The sequence below is a fragment of the Equus asinus genome, unplaced genomic scaffold (assembly GCF_041296235.1).
Source record: "Equus asinus isolate D_3611 breed Donkey unplaced genomic scaffold, EquAss-T2T_v2 contig_307, whole genome shotgun sequence".
NCBI classification, from domain to species: Eukaryota; Metazoa; Chordata; class Mammalia; order Perissodactyla; family Equidae; genus Equus; species Equus asinus.
In genome coordinates this window covers 447,753-466,230 of record NW_027224969.1, presented here as the reverse complement: position 1 = coordinate 466,230, position 18,478 = coordinate 447,753, and positions in this window count along the sequence as shown.

The following is an 18,478-nucleotide window of genomic DNA, read 5'->3' as shown; positions in this document are numbered from 1 at the left end:
AAAAGACAGAAAATAATAAAATGGGTGACCTTAATCTAACTGTATCAATGATTACATTAAATGTAAATGGGCTAAACACTCCAAATGAAAGAAAGACATTGTCACAAGGGACAGAAAAATAAGAGGGTTTGATAAACTAAGGGATGTCTTCAATCCTCAAGTTCTTTATGTTAAATCCTATGCCACATAGTTTTCTTATTTTAACAAATATTTTGAATGGCTGCATAGCACTCAAACTTACAGTTATAACAGATGTAATCATCTCCAGATGACTAGGTTTCTATACACTAGGTTGGACAACATATCTAAGGTCTTTTCTGTTCTTCATCTCTGATAACTTAAACAGCTTATGTTTTTATTCTCTTTTATGGCCATTAACAATCCTTCACTGAACATTTTTGCGGTTCCTGATTTAGAGAATACTCGATGTATGATGATGCAGAATTATACCAAGGTCATTCAATTTCAGCACATCCTAGTCAATAATAAAATATTCATTGTACTCATCATTCAGAAATTCCTTACCAAGAACCATGATCCATATATTACAATCACTAATTCATATTGCTATTCAATTCCAAAAACCTCACAGAGCATTGGATCTCAGCCTCCAGAGACCGTTCATTGCTGGGCTTTATCACATGTATCTAGAAAACTCATGTCTGTGAGAATGTCAGTCTTTCCCTGCTTGGCCAAATGGGATCTCCATCTCTCATGCAACTACAGTCCTGACATGGGAAGCTCAAGTCATTTCTTTATAGGACTTAATTTCTTCCTTCCTCCATTATAGCTCTTAATATTACTAAGTTGAGCACATAGGAGAGAATAATCTGGTCAGTGAATACGTAAACACTGGCTAGAAGAGACTGGGCTAGAAGAGATACGAGTATCTTCAATACGCAGTTTTTGACAACCAAAACCAGAAACACAAAAATCTAACAGGGAACAGGTTAATTAATTTGGTCCTGCTATGTGATGGCATGTACAGGATTATTAATCACGATGATACTGGTCCCAGTGTAAAGTACGCACTCATAACTGGGGAAAGGTATCCAGTTGAAACTTAAGACATAGATTCTGTTCTCAGATTTTCTAAATGTAACTGCTCTTGGAGTTCATGACATTTTAGTGTCTTGGGTTTTTCATCAGTAGAGGCAGGAGTATGAAGATCACTTCTTAAGCATGAATATCTTAGAGAAATATAATCTACATAAAAACTTAATAATATGTTGTAATCCTGTATAAATATGTTAGCTATTTTTATTGAAGAACATTGCATGTCCCCTAACTGGGTATTATAAAAGAAACAATTTGCCTTTTTAGGATAAAATTGTGCTTATCAGCCCTGCTCTGATAATGCTCACAAAAAAAAAGGGGGGGGGAATCAGGACTTTTACTTGAGAATGCATTTTTAATTTATAAATCAAGAGTTTCTAGAAAAGAAGAAATTTCCCTCCCACCGAAATGGAGCAGAAACAAAGAGACATTTGTGAATCATAACCTGCTCAAAAAATCCGATGTGATCAAGCGTCTCATGAAGTGAGAACATTAGTAAGACTGACAGTGCCCTTAAGCAGCAACAAAAGGCATGTGGGTAAATAAAATGATTCCTTATTTTCTTCTATTTCATTTAGTATTTGGACATGTTTTTGGGAAGACAACTAAAAATCAGATATTATTGCTAAGTTTTGTTAAATTTTTCTTATATCAATAATTTAAAATCAATGATTTTATGAAAGAAAATCAACCATCCTCAATGTTGACTTTTGTGTGTAAAACAATTCTTTCCCCTCCCCAAGGTTCTTCTTTGGGGTATGGCAGGACTGAGGAGGAAGTCACGAGGCACCAGGCTTTTCTTGGGGCACAGAATGACTCCCTTACACGACACTCTCCAGGTCCACACCCGCCCTGCTCATACACATAAACAGATGGAAAAGACGACAGAGCCTGGACTACGGGTATAGGTTTACAGCACGTTCCTGGGGTCCGAGCTCTGGGAACCCCGAGGCTCTGAGACAGTAGCTGCCCCTCAGAGCTCCCAAGTAGAGAACTCCCCAGGCTTTCCCAAACTAACCTCGGTGCCCCCTGGCTGGAAATCTTCCTTTAGGGCTCAATGTCCTACTTCCCTCTTGCAGCCAAGCAGCTGTGAGGAGAAAAGAGGAGGAAGCGCCAGGGAACCCAGAGCCACCAGACAGTGACGCCACAGAGCCACAGCCATCACACCTGCACAGGTAAAGGACATGCAACCAAATCCCCGTCACCCCAGCACAGCCACGCACCTGTCACAGCCTCGCAGCCACACCCACGGCACGGAGGCGCATCCCACCACTCACTCGCGTCTCTCACACACACCCCGCCACACGCTGCCCGTCTGTCCCCACAGACACACACCGTCCTCTGCCGTTCAGGCCCGAGAGTCCCGTGAGGACTGGTGTCCCTACTACGGGCCGCCACACTGTGAGCGCTTCCGCCGTCACCCCTCCTGGTTCACGTCGGGCTCTGAAGTGACTCGCTTCACAGGATTCCCGCATCCTGTGCTAATACATCCACAAATGAGCTCCACTCACCCTGCAAAGAGGGAGAAGCGCGCGAAAACGGAATGGAAGCCGAAGATCTGGCGTGACCGCTGCCCTCTGGGAAGTGTCGCTCCAACCTGAACATCCCTGGGCGCGGCGGCTTGTCAGAAAGGCCGCCGAAGCGCGGAAGTCCCGCGAGAACGGCAGCGCGAGAACCGCCCGGAGCCCGGCCCGAGCGCAGGTCTCTCCGCCAGGAGCGCGACGCGAGGGCGCGTGCGCGGGCACGGAGCCTGCGAGGAGGCCGCTGGTGCGCGTGCTCGGTCCAGAGGTGCCGCTGCGCCCAGGAGGACGAGCAGGGCAGCCCGGCGCCGCTCCGAGCGTCCGGCCTGTGCGCGCAGAGCCGCGGGGGAGGATCGGCGGGGCGGCCCCGGGGCGAGAGCGCATGGCGGGTGTGAGCTCTGAGGGCGGGGCCCCGGGCGAGTCCCCTCAGGCGGCTGCAGCCTGGGGACAGCATACGGGGCAAGCAACTCTTGATCCGTTTAAATGGTGTGTAGGAGTGAAGTAATACACATTTACTTAATTCTCTAGGCTAAGCTATAATAGTCAAAATGGAATGAATAATTAAATGTAAAAGCGATCTGGAGATACACCTGCATATGTTTTTGTAATATTAAGTTAGGGACAGATTTTCCAACCATAACTGAAGAGAGAAATGCTAAATAAATACTGAGATTTGACTTGATAATTATGTGTGAACATCCGAATCATCTAAATGACAATCAATCAATGAAATAAAAATTGATGCAAGACAAAAATTCAATAACTTGACTCATATAATGAACAGACTGATAATCTCAAGGCACTGTGTTTTTGTCGCTCAAAATAATGGTCACTAGTCTAAGAGGAGAGTAGCAATAACTATAGAAATATAAATTATATATGCAAATTATCAGCATTACATGATGATAGTTGAAAATACAAATTACCATTAGTAATAAACATTATCATCAAATACATCGGAATCCGAATTACTTGACCTTTTAGGAATTGATCCTGCTCTCCATAATGAGTAACTAAGAAAATATGGGTCATTTTTTTCCCTTAACTCTGTTTATGCTCCTGAATCTCCTGATGCATTTTATTGCTCCATCTTTTTCATAATTATTTTTTGTAGCTTCTTTCTCTTCAGCTGAGACATCTCCTACATTCTCTTTACACTATTCCATAAATGATCCCAATTTCTTCCTAGGCATCATTGGTGAATTCCATGCTTTTGATGACAATGTAATGATAAATTATCGATGTGTTTTTTCTTCCAGTTTTGTCTATTCCTCAAGTGACTCTCCTGGATGTAGCAATAGGCCAGTAGCGATGCATGACATTTTGGTCAGGTCAGGCAGTGAGAAGGAAAGAAAATCTAAACTCTCTCTTTGAGATTTTCAATGCAAGATCTGAGTGGAAGCCGACAAATAATTTGGAAGTACCCAGATTAGTCAGTATGAGGATTTTATGCTCCCTCAAGAGTAATTGAGGTGGGGGGTCGGGATGGGGGGTGAAAGGGATGAAGAGGGTTGAATAACAAACTTCCAGCTATAAATAAATGTCTTGGGGATGTAACGCACTTGTTGACTCTATTTATATTTATATTAACTATAGTTAATAACGCTATATTGTATATTTGAAAGTGGCTGAGTAGATCTTAAAATTTCTCATCAGAAGAAAACAATATGTAATTATGTATAGTGGTGGATGTTAACTAGACTTATTGTGGTGACCATTTCACAATATACACAGATATTGAATCGCTATGTTGTACACCTGAAACTAATATAATGTGTCAATTATATCTTAATTATTGTTTTTAAAAAGAGTACTCGAGGTTGTTTTATCAGATGGACAAAAGAAGCTATTTCAAAGGGAAACAAGAAGACCTAATATTTAGAGTCTAATATTTAGACTCCGTGGGGTCCTTGAGAAATGACTCTGTGTCCTGGCCACACTACTGGACAGTGCACTTGAAATACCAAGTAAAGTAAAAGAAATAACTGATATCAGTGCCCCACAAACATTTTCACGTAGGATGATGTAGGAATCCCGGGTTCCCTCCTACCCTGTCCCCCACACACAAATCTTGACCAGGGACAGAATTACAGAAAAGAAAAGGCTGAGTAAATTTACACCACAGTCATCACCACACACCCACCAGAAGCGTCAAATTAAAATCTGGACAGTATTAAGTGTCAGCAAGAATGTGAAGATATGGGAATTACAGTGTGGGACTATCAATTGGTTTGTTGACTTTGAAGGAAAAAAAGACAATATCCCCAGTAAAACTGAAGATATGGTTACCCTATGATCCCTGCTTAATACCATAAGTAAATCCATGCGAATGGTAACCAGATATATATATATGTGTATATATATATATATATACACACACACAGAAGAATCATCTCAGAAGCATCATTTGTAACTGCCAAAAGTGAACACAATCCAGACCTCCATCAACAATCGAAGGAATAAACAAAATGGTATATTAATAGGATTAACTTGCAACACTGAGTATGAATCTTAAATACTTAATATTGAATGAAAGAAATCAGATGCAACAGTATATATATATGTTACCCTAATTACACAAGGGAAAAAAAACAGGCAAAAATCAGACTATGATTTTGGCATAGAAATAGACATGATAAGAGTATAAAGAAAGACAAGGGAGGGTTATTATGCTAATTTGGATATTCGATATCCTGGGGGCAAGTGGAGTCTAGCAACAGTAGGGGGCATGCAGGAGACCTACTGGTGGTAGTAGTACTCTATTTCTTGATCTGGGTTGATGTCACACAGTTGTTTATTTAATAACCATCTATATGTATACATTTTTTTGTTAAGATTATGATAGTTTACAACCTTGTGAGATTTCAGTTGTACATTATTGTTGGTCATGTTGTGGGTACACCACTTCACCCTTTGTGGCCCTCTCCCCACCCCCCCTTTCCCCTGGTAACCAACGATCAGTTCTCCTTGTCTACTATGTATCCATTTTTGTGTTTGTATATTTCACCATGAAAATGAAATAGAAGAAAGGAAGGTGAAAAGAAAGAAATTTCTCTATTCATGAAGTTCTTAAAGTTATAATTTTGGTCAATCAGGTTCTTCTCCAAATTCAGATTCTAAAAAAGTGAAAGCACAAACACTGTTTTCAGGACAAGTGTAACTGTTCTTTGTAAATGTATTTCACGTCAATGACCAGCTCACACTGACCTCTGAGTCCGTAGGTTACAATCTGATTGCCTCAGTACTTAAAATAAGCTTAACTGGACATTTTCAAAGATTATTTTCACAGAGCTACAATTCACTCAGGCTCTTTTTTCTGTGGATCTCAAAACAGGAATCCTGCCTCAGCAAATCTAGTATTTATTTGTCAGTATGCTTTGGAGAAGAAAGAAGAAAATTCTTAATTTTGTCAACTTAATAATGGAAATTGAATGTGACTGTTGGGGGAGGCGAGCCTCCTTTCACAATTATGAAAGAACACAGGTTTATTAACCGTGGAGGATCCCAAAGTGAAACCTCTGGGTCTCTTCCTAGGTCTGAGTTGACTTGTGGTGTCTTCTTTTTGTCCTTTTCTTCATATTCTGATGATTCAGACCACTTAACCCTCCTTCATGCTGACAGATCACCATTGGAGCTGTGAGGTTCCTGTTACCCCAACCTGGTGGCATAGTCTCTCCAGTTCCCGCTTTCCTCATTGCCACTGGAACAATCCCCTAGGTTTCCTCAGTTTGAAGTTCTGCTTATTTCAAAATAGTTTCATTATCCCCGCTACTGCCAACATCTCGCCCTCTTGTTTCCAAGAACAATGTTTAATGAAAAGACCTCTTCTCAAACTAAAGATGAAATCCCATCATTCTACTTATTGTATGTAGGAAATCCACATCTACAGGACCCTTCAGAGAGGGACCCCTCTTGCCCTGGAGTAATCCTATTAAGCACCTTCATCTCACTGTTTCTAATTATAATAAGAAAGACAGAAGAAACTCAGTTTCTCCTATAATGAATTCATACAAGAATTTCTGCAAGTGACAAAACATTGGAGAGAATGACTTCAACATTCAACAGACTTATTTTGAAAGAAAGAATAGATCTGATTATTTCCTACAATGTGAACAGCCTTTGTGTGTCTCCTATGGTTTGACTGACTCCCAAAGTTGTCCTTTCTTTCCCTCCAATACCAGAAGTTGGAAGGAAACCTCTCCCAGCTACTGTAACGTATAAGCATGTAACTCATTGGCTAAACACTGTAATCGTGGAGGATATTAAAACTTGGCAAAGTGGAGAAGATTGTTCTGTGCCATGCATCATGAGGTCATGATCATCAACGAAGACTGTCAGAGCCCTCAGTGGCCAGATGGCCCGCGTGCATCAACTGGCGTGGTGTCACTGAGTTGGAGATCTCTCCTTGTGTTCCAGGAGTAAACACATGGAAGATGTCATAGACATACAGAAGGGAATGCTGTGTGAGGTCGTAGCGAGGACTCTCCTCTTCAGACCAGGGCAGGGAACCCAGCACACCAGAGGGATATGGCACCTGCATAACTGCTTCAGTGTTTTTGTTATTATTGTTGTTTTTTATCAAAATAAAGCATTGTTTGCTTTGATTCTCATTCAGAATTTTCTTGAAGATACATTCCATCCTTTGAATTATAGAAAATTCCTGTATTTCAATGAGGCAAGGACATATTCACAGGAAAATGGAGTTCCCTTATACGTATGAACCTTCTTGTGTCCATTAAGGAGACATGGCAAGACAAAGTTTTCCTCAGCACACTCCACAGACATCCACTGTTAACTCTTCCCTCTTCCAATGTCCTATTTCAACATGTCAGTTCTGACACTCCAAAAGTAAGTAATAGTTCTTCTAAGTGATCTAGGGTTAACAGAAAAATTTCTCTGCTCAGGACGTTATCCCTATAGTGGAAGCCTAGGCTGAGAGACCCTGAAATCCAGCTTAATAAAGTTTCTCTCTGTTGTCATTCATTCTGCTGCAGTAGAGATTTTTAAAAAGTTCTGGAACCTACCCAATATCCCCTTTTGGTCTTGGGTCATTTTTTCCAAATCCAGCAGTCCCTGTGACACTGGAGTCTCAGGGAAGGAGTAATTAAATCAGCTAGCTCAACATGATATTCGTGATCAAGTTGTTTAACACAGCCTGATCATATGTACCCCTCCCAGAAAAGAGAGACAAAGGATGCAGCGATCTGTGAACATCTTTGGGGAGGCCAATGGCTCCATCACTTGATGTTGGATCTTTCTTTTGTAAAAGGGGTAAAAAAGAAAATAAAATTCATATAAAATAAAAGAAGATCCAGGGACCAGCTCCATGGCCGAATGGTTAAGTTCGTGCACTCCGCTGTGGCGGCCCAGGGTTCGGATCCTGGGCGCGGACATGACACTGCTCGTCAGGCCACATTGAGGCGGTGTCCCACATCCCACAACTAGAAGGACGTGCAACTAAGATATACAACTATACAGGGGGGGTTTGGGGAGATAAAAGCAGAAAAAAAAAAGATTGGCAACAGTTGTTAGCCCAGGTGCCAATCCTTGGGAAAAATAAAAAAATAAAGAAAAGAAGATCGGGCTTCTCTTTGGCTTTAGGCAGAGTTCTTAAAATCTGTATAGGAAGGAAACTCAGAATTCCTGTCCTACAATGCCTACCTTTGTGATTGCATTCCAAGTCTCCCTTTCCAAAATTATTGTTTAAAGAAATACTAATCCCTTATGGTAACGCTGTTGAGGTAAGAAACTTTATGTAGTGCTGGTGGAAATATAAATTAGGAGCAATTAAAATTTTTCTCAGTTCATGCTCTCTTATACGTCTAGCGTAAGAAAATAAAAAATATACAGAATGTTTTAGTATGATTAATACCAGCATCATTTATAATCGCATATTATGGAAAACAACTAAATTTCCCAAAGATTGAGATGGTTAAGTAAGTAATGAAACACGCTCAATATAATTTTGTAGCTGTTAAAATGTTTAAGTGTTTATTTTTTTGTATGGGGAAATTATTTTGTTATGATACTGATAGCTGAAACTGGGTTATAATTGTATATTAAGTTTAATACTTTAAAATGCACACACACACGCAAAATTCTATAGCACACAAACAAATTTTCACATTTCTTTTTATTGTACAAGCATCTTATGGCCATTTGTCTCTCCTTTCCTGGCTTGTGTGATTTCCACATTTCCTCAGATAATATTATTAATTCTTATAATAGAATTATTAAAGAACAGCTATTTCATGTCACTTCCTTCTCTGTTCCTCTTTGAGGTTCCTGGACCCAGGACCCTGGACCAGCTGGCTGTCCTACAATGCAACTCAATTCACCCAAATTCTGACACTGTTTACCTGGAGACAGCATCAGATTCCACAGGTTGAGGGTTCAGTCCTACCAGACTGTTCCCCCCCAACCTCAGATTCCAATCCCAAGCCCCGGTTGTCACTTACACTTCTGACCGACAGGCTATAGATCAGACGTTCCCACAACCTCCTCCTTGGGTTCAATTTAATTTGCTACAGCAGCTCAAAGAACTCAGAGATATGTTTTACTTTTAAGATTACCAGTTTATCATAGAAGAATATAACTCTGAAACAACGAAATGGAAGAGATGCCTAGGGCAAGGCATGGGGAACCGGCACAGATCCATGCACTCTCCAGGCGTGCTACTCTCCCAGCACCTCCACGTGTTCACCCAGAAACTCCCCAGACGCTGTACTTTTGGGGTTTTCTGGAGGCTTTCTCTCATGGGCATGATCAATTATTAACTCCGTTTCTAGCCCCTCTCCCTCTCTGGAGGATGAAGGATGGGGCTCAAAATTCCAAACTTCTAGTCAAGACTTGGTCTTTCTGGTAACCCGCTCCCATCCTGGAGTCATCCGGGGGCCCACCAGAGTCACCTGTTGGGACAAAAGATGCTCCTACTGCTCTCACCACTTAGGTTTTTACAAGGGTTTGAGGAGCTCTGTGTCAGGAACCAGGGGAAGACATCAATATATATATTTCTTATTATTTCACAGTTCCCAACTCATGTTTACTCCTATTCCATGAGCTTTCAGTGTCCACAAAATGTAACATTTTTTTAAACAGTTAAACTCTTTATAGAGGTACTGGATCATGTTCTCAGCCTAGTTTTTATCCATTGTCAGAGATTGAAATACCCTAAGTGATCTTAGAAATATGTGTGTGAATGAGATTTTATTTTGCTGAACCTACAAAAAGAATAATATTGCAGTCTTCTCCTGTTTGTAGTACAGATGTGGCTAAAGTGACAAGTGTGGAATCCTCGCTGAGCCTTGACACAGAGGGAAAATGTCTCTTTGAATGATATTTGAGGTGAGGAGAAAGTAGAGCATTAGCGCAAGAAGAATGGAGAATCAGAGTAGGAACTGTGGGCTGGGGAAACAGACACTCACATTGCTGTGAAAACGCAAAATGGTACAGTCACCGTGAGAAATTTTTCAAGTGAAAAGACACTCAAGTGAAAATTCATCACAAGTGAAAATGCACACAGAAAATACACTTTTGAAAATTTAACTTACGTGTAAGCCTACATAGATGCAAACTGTAGTTTATGCAGGTTTAATAATTGGAGCGCTGCTTGTAAGAATACAGGGAAATCCTTAACGCGTGTTACTAGAAGACGGGTTATTTAGCCTAGGGTGCAGCCACACATACTGTGACCTAACTTGAAGCTGTGGGAAATGACGACACGTCTAATGTACTGATTTGGAACCACATGTGTGTGAAGAAATAGACAAATACTTAGAAATGCATATATGTATTTGAGATTGCATATTAACATAGTATAGACCTATATATTTATATACGCATATAGGTAGGTGTGTGTATTTTCAGCATCTGCCTATTTGTATATGAAAGTAACTTCTCTGCAAGGATACACACCAAAATTAAAGCTCTGTTCTCTCTGAAGTGAACTACTGTGTGTCTGAGCACTTGGAAGGAAAGTTTGCCTTTTGAACGGTTGTGCTATGTATGCAATACATACTTAAATATATAATAATGCTGATAACTAAAATGTGGGCCTCCTTTGAGGAGAACTTTACATTTCCCATTTGCTCCAGTTCCTCATGAATCTAACTACTGTAGTGGAGCAGAATTTGCTACCCCAAAATGTGTCTCTTTGGCTTGATCAATTTTAAGAGCCAAAGACTTTGACCTTCCCCATAACTGCCTAAAAGAATTCTAGATGGAAGGCCTGTTCCAGGAGGGAACTCTTACCATGGAAACTACAGTGTGATATGAACGAGGTGTGACAGACAGCGAGGAACCTAGAAAGGCCCGGTGGATCACAGTCCTCTCTGTATCCAAAGTCTCTGCCAGGTACGGCAAACAATTATTTACCAAACATTTGCTTTTCCATCTCCACATGAATTGCCCCTGGAAGTCCCAAACCCCCACCGCCAACATCCCCTATGTCTTCAGCTTGAGTTGGTAATTAAGGTGGTGGCTTCAGCCATTTTGGTGAGTTACTCAGTTTTCCTAGGTTTCTCCCATGCATACATGTTATTAAACTTTGTTTTCTTTTTCTCCTTTTTTCTGTCTTATGTCAATTTAACTCTTAGAACAGCCAGAAGAACCAAGAAGATTAGAGGGAAAATTCTTCCCCCCCCATCCTATGTAGGGATTCAGCTTCTAATAGCCCCTTCTTTCCGGATTTTGAGCCTCTGGCTGCAGTTTATCCATGTCTGCATATGCCTGAGGGGCATAGCATTTGTAGTCAGATACTCATGAACAGGCATTACAGATTACGGACGCTTCCCCGTCTGCGGCCTCTGGGAGCAGTCAAGCCCACCCAGGCTTAATACAGCAGAGAAGGGTGCAAACATGTGCTGTATCGACAGTCAGTATCTGGAGACAGTAATGTGAAATGGAAAAAACGTTGTGAGCTAATAGGAAATATAGATAGGTCTCTGCCCACAGTTCCTGACAGCGCTCCTGGAACACTGGTAAATTCCTAAGTGCCAAGAGCAATAGAAGCTTCTTTTGTTCTAACTAGGCAACTCTGGGTGGGCTCCTGTGTGGCTTTTGGATGCAGGCTGGACACCAGAAAGACCAGGCTGTGATTAGAAGCTTGGGATTTCCATCCCCCCTTTCTCCTCCAACTTCTCCAGAGAGAGAGGAGGGGCTGGAAGTGGAGTTAATAATCGGTCATGCTTATGTGAGGGAGCCTCCATGAAATCCCAATACTATGGGCTTTGGGGTGCCTCCAGGTTGGTGAACGCATCTGCCTACAGTGGGGGTGATCCATCCCGACTCCACAGGGACAAATGCTCTCATGTTCGGGACCCTCCCCAACCTCACCCTGTGTGTCTCTTCATTAGGCTGTTCATCTGTATCGTTCATCATATCCTTCAATAAACTGGTAAACATATATAAATGTTTCCCTGAGTTCTGTGAACTGCTCTAGAAAATTAATCGAACCTGAGGAGGAAGTTGTGGTAACCTCTGATTTGTAGCTAAATTGGACAGAAAATGTGGGTAACCTGGGGACCTACCACTTGCCATTGGCATCTGAAGTGGGGGCAGTGTCATGGGACTGAGCCCTCAACCAGTGGGATCTGACGCTATCTCCAGCTACAGAGTGTCAGAATTAGGTTAAACTGTAGAACGCCCAGCTGGTGTCCACGGAATTGCTTGGTGTGGGGAAAACCCACACAGATTTGGTGAAGTGAGGTGTTCCGTGTGAAAATTAAGATGAGACACTGCGTAAAGGAGAACTGTAAGGTTTTCTCCTAACACGAAGGCATTGCTTTTTGTTTTCTCTTCAAAGAACTCCTGCAATCAATGATCTTGAGAAAGCACTTGCATTTACTCTTCTCTTTTCTACAAGAAGTCATTAGAGGTTAAAAGGTCAGCTCTGAAGGAAGCTTGTCTGACCTGGTAACATGGCTTCAGCACTTAGTAAACGTGATAACTTCGTAGATGTTATGTAGTCTCTTCTGACCTCAGAATCTTCAGCACTAAAATAGAAATATAATAGTAAGCGCCTCCAGTGTTGCAAGTGAACTGAACATTAGAGAGGGGATACTGCGCATGCTACATACACAAATATAAAAATGATTAGATTATGAACCCAATGTAGCCAAGAATACGGAAACTTCTCAGGAATGAAGTGTCCTCCAAGAGATAAAACAGATGTAGCTCCTCTCAGGGCTCTCTCTGGTGGCAAATGCAAAATGAAAATGCGTAATGGGAGAGGCATTGGCTGCCACTGACACTGCCGGGAGAGGCAATCCAGCGCCTGTGGTCTGTGGACCCTCACTGGGCCACTTAGGAAGGAGTCTTGGGTGGGGAACACTTCCTCACCAAGAGGTAAGGAGTCTGCACAGCCTGTGCTGGACTTGTCACCTCTTGTGGGACTATCTTTTCCCATTCCAGACTCAATGTGTTCTCCTTCGTTCTGCTTAAGCTTGGGCGTCACATGGCAGCTGGCCAACTCCACTGCTATACTTGTCCCTTGCAGAGGGGGTCAGGTTCTTTCTTCTACGGCATGAGAGGGGTGTGTGCAGGCCAGCTGCCCTGCCTCAGCTGCCAGGAGGAACCCGCTGGCCATGGGGGACCAATGCCTACCACTGAAGCTGATCTTGCTCTGTCTCCTCTATGTGAGTAAAGCATTGTTCCACCCAGTGCTTGGCTGCGTTGTGTTTTCCTTGGAGACTCCAATACTAAGACGCAGTGGCAGAAGTGTTTGGGTTTCTGCCTCTGGTGATAGGCAACACATGCCGCTTGCATGGCAGACACCATCCACTCAAGATAGACTCTCATCATCTCTGACACCGTCATCACCTGCTGTACAGCAACCTGTTTATACATAGGGCTTACGGCATCTTTCAGTGAAAACATATATAAAAACTCAAGCCTCAATAAGATATATGTGTGCACAACCAGATACTATGGAGTTTTCACTCAAAACTCAATGTTAGGTAGACCACAATTTATCTGACAGAGGGCATAGTCAGTGCCTAGTCAGCCCTGAAGATCATCTCTGCCTCCACCTTCCTGTCATCCCAGCCATCTCTTTTCCTGCAGTCCATTCTGTTTCTGCCCTTTCATACACAGATGGCAAATGAGCACACAGAAAGATGCTCAACATCCTTGCCATCAGGGAAATGCAAATTAGAAATAACAATCAGATGCAAGTACAGGCCTATTAGAACGGCCAAAACCCAGAACACTAACAACTGCAAATGCTGAGGTGGACATGGAGCAACAGGAAACTTCATCCATCGCTGTTGGGAATGCAAGACAGTGCGGCCACTTTGGAGGAGAGTTTGGAAGTGTCTTACAAAGCTAGACATTCTTGCCCTAAGATCCAGCAATTTCACTCCTTGGTACATACTTGAATGAATTGAAAACATATATCCACACAAAACCTACAGTTGAATGTTTATGTCAGCTTTATTCATTATTGGAAAAGATGGCAACTAAACAAGATGCCCTCCAAGAGGTAAATGGATAAACAAACTGTTGTCTATTCAAACAATGGAATATTATTCAGCAATAGAAAAGAAATGAATTATCAAGCCAAGAAAAAAACATGGAGGAATCTTAAATGCACATTTCTTAGTAAAAGAAGCCAATTGGAAAAGGCTGCACACTGTATGATTCCAATTATGTGCCATTTTGGAGAAGGCAAAACCAAGGAGATGGTAAAAACTTCAGTCGTTACTGGGACTTGGGCAGAGGGAGGGAGGAATGACTAGGAGGAGCACAGAGGAATTTTAGAGCAGAGAAATTATGGTGTATGATACTGTAACAGTGGATAGATGTCCTTATACATTCTTCAAAGCCCATTAAAGATAAAACACACAGAGTGAACCCTAATATAAGTTGTTTACTTTATATTGTATCAGTCACCAAATATAACCAATGTATCTCACAAATGCAAGATATTGATGACAAGGGAAAGTGTGTGTGAACTTGGGTATGAGGGAGAATATTGGAACTTGTGCTGTCTGCTGTATATATATATATATATATACATATATATATATATATATATATATATTTTGCTGGGGAAGATTGGCCCTGGGCTAACATGTATTGCTAATCTTCCTCTTTTTGCTTGAGGAAGACTGCTGCTGAGCTAACATCTGTGCCAATCTTCCTATATTTTGTATGTGGCACACCAGCACAGCATGGCTTCATCAGTGGTACATAGGTCTGCACCCGGGATCAACCCTGGGACACCCGGGCCACCAAACTGGAACATACAAACTTAACCACTATGCCACTGAGCCAGCCCCATGCTGAATTTTTCTGTAAACTTAAAATTATTCTAAAAAGTAAAGTCTATTAATAAGAAAATTAAATCCTAGAACAGGGAGTTATTTGTGTACTGATGGCTTTCTCCTTGCTAGAACCTAAGTTTGGTTTGGGTGTTTCCCATCTCATGGACTCAGGAAACATGACCTTTTCTTCTTACCTGAGAACAGTGGGGAAGGAATTGAATGCAATCCTGTCACTGCTCAAAGTGTAGCTTAGTGATGGGCTGGATTGCAACACTGACCCAGAAAGTTCCCTTGGGGCTTCTGGAAGGAAAGCCCTGTCTAGTGAAAAGGGGTATGACAGGGCATATTTTCTCTCACTGTCTTTGGACATTTGGGGCCAAGAATAGAATAGTCTTGTGACAATGGACAGAACACGCTCACTATGAGAGAAAATGAAAATCTACCACTCCTGGAGTAGTCATGAGGTTGTTGATAGAGCCCTTTCATCCTTGAGCCACAGGGGCTCTTGACATTCTGTTGTGGGAGCTAATGAACTCTGTATTGTTTTCTTAAATTAAGGTAAAATTCACGTCACGTAAAATTCACTGTGAAAAGGTGAATGACCCACAATTCAGTGGGGTTTAGGACATTCCCAGTGCTGTGCAATCATCACTGCTATCTGGACCACAAGATTTCATCATCCTAAAGGAAACCCCATACAAATTAAGCCGTCGCTCCCCATTCCACCCTACGCCCAGCCTCTGGCAACCAGGAAGGGACATTCTATCTATTGATCTGCCTTTTCTGGGCTTTTCGTATCTATAGAAACATAAAGATTTCTCCTTTTGTGTCTGCCTTCTTTCACTAGCATAATGTTTTTAAAGATTATACACACATCAGCAGTTCACTTCTTTCCATGGCTGATTCATATCCCATTGCATGGATGTCCCCATTTTTGTTTCTCCCTTCATCAGTTGATGGACCTTGCACCTTGGACTATTACGCACAGGGCTGATGTGAATATTCCTAGACAAATTGTTGGTTGTATACCTGTGTTCGATTTTAGGGGGTAAATATCTAGGAGTGGAAGGGTCAGGTCATATGGTTATTCTATGTTTAAATATTTTAAACAAACTTCAAATTCAGGTTGAAATTTGCTCCACAAAATTGAGTTTCAGCACCAAAAGTAACAGCCATATTTTCTGTACTATTGGTAGAAAAACCCAAAAACAATTGCTTTGGTAGGTTTTCCAGGTTTTGCTTGTAAAGCAAGATGAGACAGTAGATATAGTCATGGAGAAAGACAGAAGAGAATAGACAAATCAGGTGCTGGTATCCATGACCTCTGACTCTGTCTTACCCTGAAACAGAGCTGTTCAGCATCCCCGCGACAAGCTTATGAAGACATAGGCTCAGCACAGGAATGTGAATAGCAACAAGCAGACAAGATTTTCTGCAGTAACCCCTCAGTGCTTCCTCAAGGGCCCCTTCTAATCATGAAGTTTTCCTCTGTATGAGCCATCCTTCTTTGTCCCTTTGTATGCCCTGCAACTTCTTGCAGGAGACTGAGTATTTGGAATAGGATGATGTGACAATTGAGGATGTCAGGTTCTCCCCATCCCCAGCGTTTCTTGTTTCTGCTTATTACAATAGTCCTTGTTCATTTCTTTAGTGAATTTTCTGATCCACTCCTGCGAGTTCTGTATTCTTTGTCATGTGTGGTCCCTGAAGTCTTTGTCCCATTAGCCCAAGGGTCAGCTAGGGTTTCTGAGTCTACCGGGTCTTCAGATGTCCTCCTTGGGAAAGAGGGTGAGTGAATTCCCTATGTGAGAGGGAAAGCAATCATATCCTTTGGTGAAAAGAAAGAGAGTGTGGTGCCAGCATCCACTTTTGCTTTCACTCTCGCACACAGAAGACTATGTTTCCTAGACCTCTTGGTTTTGGAAAGGATGTGTGGCACCTTCCAACCAATGGCATCACTTTTAAGCCAGAGAATAAAAGAGGAGGTGTAAGACACTAGGTGCTCTTTCTGTCCTTTGGTGGCAACTGAAGAAGGCATCAGTTTCAGATGGTGTACCAACAAGATCGTGGGGCCTCCATCAGCCTTGCCCCACGTGACTTAGGAACCAGGGGTCCCTTCACCTCAACTATCAATGTATGATGTAAATCTGAGGAGAAATACATCTTTAGCCATGAATTTCTCAATTGTTGCATTTATTACCAGAGCATTACCTAAGTTATCCTGGAGATTACAATGACCTACCCTCTCAGATTGTCTAACAGATCATTCTTCCAGAACAGTATTTGCCGAATCTCATGCAGCTGTGTTCAGCATTAATGTCTCCCGATTGCTGCCTGACACAGATGGGGCCCTGGAAAGAGACTGTGAGGGGGAGGATTCCATGTGGAAGGTTTAGGGAAGCGTTCTGGGGAGATATCCCTATGGGAAGTTAGCAAGGCGGGGATAGTTGAAGGAGAAGCTGAAGGCCAAGACAGTTGCCACTGAGTCTCTGCCAACTCTCAAGGATCTCTGGAGCTGGGACAGCCCTTTGGTGTTGTCCCAAATTGAGACCAGGCTTCTTATTCCCTTATCAGTCAGACATGGGCCTCTGGCTGTCCCTCGAGAGGGCTGTGTCCTAAGGTTAGGTGGTTCCCTATGCTGTGGGCATGTCCTGTGAGGGAAAGAGCTGTGAGCTGTCCTCAGCCAATGTTCCCAGGAGCAGTGTGGTGGATGCATTGGCCTTGAGCATGACCCTGGGCTGAGTCTCAATGTTTCCATGGCACTTCTCCTTCGCCATTATATTCCTTCCCAACCCAGTTAATAATCTGACAAACTGAGAAGTCCTTGGGATGACATACGTAGAGCTTCTGCCTTTCCCTATGATTGGATGAGAGAACTGATTGGTGAAGACCGGAATCTCTCTCTCCAGGATCCAGACCCCTTACCCAGGGGCATTGGTAGATCTCCAGAAGTGTTCCAACCTTAGCTGCAAATGCTGAAGTTATTCCTAAAACAGTGGCCCCAGTTTTGCTCTAGTCTGGTGGTTGTAGTTAGAGAGAGTTCAATTCCCTAAGGAGACTCAGAGTGGTCTCCAAGGTCTTGTGGTCACTGGGACAGGCAGTGTACACATCAAAACCTAAGGGCAGGTTGAGGAGTCAAGAAGGGTTCTCATTGGTCTCCTCAATGGTGAAGGAAAGGCCAGTACATCTTGGTACCTCTTCCAGAGCCACCAAAACCGAGGGGGCAGCAGTCGGGTGAATGGGCCAATCATGTCATTCAAGGGAAAGGCAGTGTTTGAGAGTCAGATTTCCCATTCAGAGACCCTCCTGTCTTGGCAATTGGAGGTGGTATGAATATGGTTCCCAGGGTTCTGGAATACTCTGGCATGAATCCCTCACTGTGATGAGACAGATCACCAAGAGAGGCTTGCGGGGCACTGTGAGTGGGGTGAGGTGGAACTTAGCTGGATGGTATGGCTGTCAATGGGGCAGATTTTTTGTTAGCTCCTGTAAATGGAAGATGCTTCAATGAATGGACCACGTGGCAAGATACTCTTGAGGGACGTGAGTGAGGAGTACACCCATGTCTTACACCACTTTGGAAAGACTGAGTTCACTCCTAATGTGATCTTGTTTTCACTTACACTGGAAGACGAGATG